Consider the following 6110-nt stretch of genomic DNA (forward strand, 5'->3'; position numbering starts at 1 on the left):
TATTTTATTAAAATCTATATATTTATAAGAAAGTCGTGTTAGTTACTCCACTTATAACTCAAGAACGGCTGAACCGATTTAGCTGAAAATTGGCAGGGAGGTAGTTTAGAGCCAGGAGAAGGATATAGGATACTAAATATGTACCACGGGCGAAGCCGGGGCACTAGTTATAAAATAATTGAAACCTGCGCATGCGCCTTAGAGCATTAAGACATGCGCACATCATACATAAACAGCGCGAAATTTAAATTGGTATCGTTTCATTTATTAAATCAATAAATAAATCTATACTAGTCACGTCTGGTAAGCGTCTGGTTCGAAAGATGAGACTGGCTTTTTATTTCGAAAATTTATTTGGCAACACTTAACAGTTAACTGTCATTAAAACCTGAGTTGTTGATGTGTCAAAGCTTGTCAAAGTGATTTTATTTTCTGCGATTTTAGCTTAGGATTTTAGTGATTTCTAATAATTGAAAACTGAGTTGAAAACATGACGAAAACTTTAAACTATGATTAATAAATTTAAAAAGAAACAATTTGAAAGAGATGTAGTTTTCAAGGAAAAACACACAGTGTGACTTGATATTTTGATACTTTTCATCTTGATTGCATTGCACATTATATGATTTGTTTAATATTATTATTATTATTTTGCATGGATGATACCAGTAATCCAGTTATAAACTATTAAAGCAACAATATAAAATTGAACGATCTGTCCGTTCAAAATGTTTAAAGACACAAAATCAGTATCTCAACGAGATTTCTTCTATGACCGAACCATGTTATTCATGTTGAAGAGCAGTACAAAAAAAACAAGATGGAATAACTGCAGAAATGGAAGAGTTAATGATGTCAGAGATAATGATAGTGATTCTTATTCTTTATTCGCGGCTGAACGCGGCTTTTAGATTTAATATGATTATATTGATTAAACAAAATTTAATTGTATTTTATTATGTTTTTTATTACTTTCACTAGCTGTTCTTTTTTTTATCTGTATCAGATAACTGTACCAGATTACATATATATAATATTATATAGATGAAGAGTTTGTAGAGGTTGTTAATCTCTCAAAAAAACAAAGCTCGTAATAATAAATTAAAGTATCAAAACTTTATTTCCAACTATAACCTAAGTTACCATTAGGTTACCTTAATATGATGATTTTTTGAATTTGCCGCCTTTTCCAGTCTTATCTTTCGTTAGCCGGACTATCACCACAGTATCACCATATTTCCTACAGTATGGCGACGAATGTACTTGTGCAGAGAAACGGAGGGGAACTGGCGGGGGGTCGGGCGACGCGGGCCGCTTAATGCAATCACGCTGAGTTTGCATTAACTATCGCGAAAGGACGACGCAGTCGTATTTTTTGTGTAATAATTTTATTATACATAGGTACTTACATATTCTATTATGGCGCGCAAAAACTGTTCCGTTTACGGATGTAAATCTACATTGAAATCCCAGAAGGAAACAATATTTCAGAAAGATTGTATTAATAATTGTATCTGTTGAATTAAAATCAAAGCTATGTATATGTTGTCCTCATTATTTTCTAATCAGATTGTACATCCCAATGCGAATGCATTACTTCTTAAATGGTATAATATACAATTAAGAACATCCAAAAATAAAGTGTCCACGTAAATAATATTTAGCAGTGCAATATCTGTAATTATATATTTATGAACAAATGATTACATCAGATTTAATAATCGCAATTATTTTGAATGTACATATGAATAAATGATTTCATCATAATATTAATAATCACAATTGTTTTATTTCCCATTTGTTGCAACCCTAGCGTATTTTCGTGTGGCAGCGTAAGTACCTACGCTGGCGGCGGCATCGCGCGACATCAAAGGCGTTTCCTTACTGTAGGAAATAATATTGTAATACTGTGCTATCACTATCATTATTATATTATACATAGTATAAAACAAAGTCGCTTTCTCTGTCCCTATGTCCCTTTGTACGCTTAAATCTTTGAAACTACGCAACGGATTTTGATGCAGTTTCTTTTAATAGATAGAGTGATTCAAGAGGAAGGTTTATATGTATAATAACATCCATTAAATAGTGGAGAAGTACTGCTATTTTTGAGGTTTCTAATGTGATGTCGTAAAAAATTACCAGCCTTACTTATAAAAACTGACTGATCTGTTGCATAAACACCTCTCAGTTAAATAACTCTCAACTCCTTAAACAATGATTAAAATAATCTTAGGTACTTATAAACCTATCTCAGCAGTCTCTCAACTAAGTTACGTCAATATATGTATTTTTTTCTAGTAACATTATCGAAATAAAACCCGCTATTCACGTAAAACTTGACTAAAAATGTACTTTTTGACAAATATGAATGGTAGACTTTATTTTGTATGACGTTTAACTGACAGGATATTGATAACTTTCAAATTTCAAACATTTGTACAGATTTGAGATTTTTGATAAATTCAAATTCAGTTTTAATTTAAAATGAGTTCAATGATCAATAAACGTTCTCGTTCGACGAATTGGAGTGAGGAGGATAAGGTACGTAATGTACACAAGAAATCTAATAGAATGTACTTATTTCCTTACATGTTTTAATGCTTATTAATAAATATATATTGCTCTTTAGAAAGTGCTTCGAAAATAATTAGTGCTCGAGCGAGCACATATTATATTAGAGAATAAGGATACGTCGACTAATACAAATACAGCAAAAAAACTTGCATGGGAAGATGTTTTGTCTTGGTTATTTTAGTTTTACTTATTCTAACAGTTTCTTGTATTTAATAAATTGTTACAGTGTAATAACATTATTATTGTATTTATATTTCAGTTATAATATCATTTCACTCCATAAAAGGGACTTAAGCCAAATACAAAATCAGTGGAGGAATTTGAAGAAAGCTAAGGCTTCGGAACACAAATTTAGAACGGCAAGAAACATGACAGGCGGGGGACCTCCGCCACCAAGTCCTCCGCCTGAAGATCAAGAGCTTATAGCAGCTCTTCCTAATGAGTTTGTGTTTGATAACAATCCTTTCGATAGCGATGCAACACATGGCCAACAGGTTTATATTTTTTACATTTTCTACTGCTATTATTCCTTAATTTGGAATATCCATTAAGGGATAATAGCGCTATGCATATATAGTTTTTTATTGTGAGATTGAGTAATTATATTTTATATATTTATAGGAAGTTACTAAGGAGTCTGCTGATGATACATTGAAATTGAATGAAAATGATGAAAGCACTGCACATGCATAGGTAATCATATTATATAATAATTTGTATAATATTTTTATCAGTTATGTTATACAAAAATATCAGTATTATAAATAAAATTTATATTATTTTAAAATAATTATTATTTTTTTATTTTTAGCCTGAATTGCCAAATTTCTCCACTGAATTGCCACGTATAAATCCTACACATCATATTTTCAAAGCTAAACCAAAAAAAACGTAAGTATGTAATGTTGAAAATAGAATTTCATGAAATTTCCTGTGCTTATTGTTCAGCTGTGATTTATGTGAAATAATGTTTAATGTTTATGTTATTTTTACAGTGGGAAATCAAATTCCAATTACGAGCATCAATTATTCCTCCTTGCAAAAAAAAGCAGGGAGGAATTAATGAAGCAACAACAAGAGTTGCATCTATTAAGAATAGAGCAAGAGAGGGAGCTTCACCTATTAAGAATAGAACAAGAGAGGGAGCTTCACGAGAAGAAGCTCCAAATACTTGCATTAGAGGAGGAATATTTAAAAAAAATAAATTTTGAAAAATAATAAAATATGGTTTTTATTGATTAAAATAAGTTTCAATATAAATGGCCCTGTTTATATTTTCGTCTTCATCTTCTATATTATCAGGGATAGTTGGATCGATTAATAATTGATTTTCAAGGCCTGAAGGATCTAGAAAAATACAAAATAAAGAATTAAAATATGCTTATTTTTTATGTATTGGCATTATTAAATATACTTTGTTTACATATTAGTTTGCACAAATACCTTGATTTAAAATAGACTCATTAAAGAGTATTGCTAAATTGTGCAAAACTGCACAAGCAACAATAGTGGTCTTGATCACTTGCAGAGACCCTCGCATTGTTTCGTTGAGTATGCGGAATCTTTGCTTCCACACCCCAAAGCAACGCTCTACAGTATTCCTCGTTCGTATGTGACTCAGGTTGTACCTTTCTTCTGCCTGTGTCCTTGGTCTTAATATTGGTGTTAGAAGATGCGAAGTACAAGGATACCCGCTATCTCCAATCAGCTTCCCATGAAATTCATTCTCCTCAAACCTCCGCTTTATTGAGCTTTCTCTATATATGCGGGAATCATGTGTACTTCCTCTCCAGTGACACACAATATCGCAGATTTTAAGGTCAGAGTCACATACTACCTGTAATTATTGTCATCAATATTATTATAAATTAGAAACACATAATAGCACACATAACAATGAAAATTTATTACTTTAAATACACTATGATCAAACTAAAATGTTATTGTACAATGTTCATACTTGAGTGTTAATGGAGTAATGTCCCTTCCTATTAACATAGTACTGTCCAGCCTCTCCACTCACTTTGCGTATCTTAATATGAGTGCAATCTATTGCACCAATGATACGCTTCATCCCGCATATTATGGCCTCAAATTTCCTAATTGCTTTGGCTTCCTCGGTTGAGTTCGACGGCATATTAATATAACGCGAACTTTTAGAAGCTAACGCAATAGCAACATTTCGGGACAAACGGGAAAGTGTCTGTTGACTCATTCTGTGAATGTCAGCACAATCTTCTTGGATCTGTAATGTAATAGATCGTTATACAGGCTTTTCTATTGTATATATCCAAAACTAGAGCACAAGTCACATCTACCTCATGCCGGCCCCAATATCGAATAACTGCCATCACTTGCAGTTCCACTGGAATACCGCCCCCTCGAGTGTCCACGCGAAGGTCATCCCGAATCAAATTTATAATGATTTGTTGCATGTTATTCTTTCCGAATCTATACCTCGACCGTAGTGTGGCCCTGTGGCCGCTACAAAAAATATATTGACACCATAGATTGACACTAATACCAGGTTATTTTAATTCTAGGTTGAAAAGTAGGTTTTTAATAAATAAGCACTCTCAGAACAATAGATTTATTTAATAAATGAAACGATACCATTTTAAATTTCGCGCTGTTTATGTATGATGTGCGCATGCCTTAATGCTCTAAGGCGCATGCGCAGGTTTTTATTATTTTATAATTTTAATAAAATAAATAATTCAACAATTTCAATGATGAGCCCATACGGACCTAACGGTAAAGAATACGATTTTGATAAAATTTGCCAATTTTGCTATGGATGGGGTGCTAAAGTGTAACTTTTTTATACCTAAAATTAAAAAAAAATTATTTTAAAAAAAACTAAAGGGGACCTAACGAAAAAATTGTGGGACCTTATAGGACCTAACGGAGACCTATCGATTGAGGTCATTTTTGACCCAAAATTCTATGGATGGGGTGCTAAAGTGCATTTTTTTTTATACCTAAAATTTAAAAAATTATTTAAAAAAAAACTAAAGGGGACCTAACGAAAAAATTGTGGGACCTTAAAGGACCTAACGGGGACCTAACGATCAAGGTCATTTTCGACCCAAAATTCCATTGATGGGGTGCTAAGTTTGCACTGGTGAATTCATCGTACGTAAATTTATTTTAGAAAAACCATGTTTCAATATTTATGCAGAGGCTTTAATTATTATTTACCATTTCTTCAACAAAATATCGTAAAAATTGAAAAAGGTTTTTCTACAAAACTGCATTTTTAAAATCGTGTATTGAATGTAAAGTTTTATTACAAAAAAAATAACTGTATAGTACGACATAAAAGAGATGAAATTAATTATTTTGGAACTAATTCGTTTTTCATTACCTGGCAACCCTGAATTGGCAATGTAGCTGTCAAGTTGAATAAAAATTTGTTGTTTTTTTCGTAAAGTGGAGAATTATTGAGATAAAAGTGTTATTTAGAACAAGAAATTTAAATAAAAAAGGAGACATCATGAAAAAGGTTAAACGTAGCGGTGTCCGTGATGTCG

The 6110-nt window shown here is 32.0% G+C and overlaps 1 long non-coding RNA gene across 2 annotated transcripts; it reads left to right on the forward strand.

Annotated features, from left to right (window-relative positions):
- Positions 1-401: 401 nt before the first annotated feature.
- On the forward strand, positions 402-3800 carry LOC149485828 (uncharacterized). 2 transcript variants are annotated; one of them, XR_016316070.1, is made up of 6 exons: positions 402-419; positions 670-2544; positions 2837-3071; positions 3199-3270; positions 3389-3468; positions 3573-3800. It is a non-coding gene; the product is annotated as an uncharacterized LOC149485828 (long non-coding RNA). The 2 variants fall into 2 exon arrangements; XR_016316071.1 differs by lacking the exons at positions 402-419; positions 670-2544 and adding an exon at positions 2553-2748.
- The last annotated feature ends 2310 nt before the right edge of the window (positions 3801-6110 follow it).

Source organism: Colias philodice, chromosome 9 (genome assembly GCF_061535455.1).
Source record: "Colias philodice isolate Cphi_HAF_F1 chromosome 9, ilColPhil1 Martin Lab GWU primary, whole genome shotgun sequence".
Classification (NCBI taxonomy): Eukaryota; Metazoa; Arthropoda; class Insecta; order Lepidoptera; family Pieridae; genus Colias; species Colias philodice.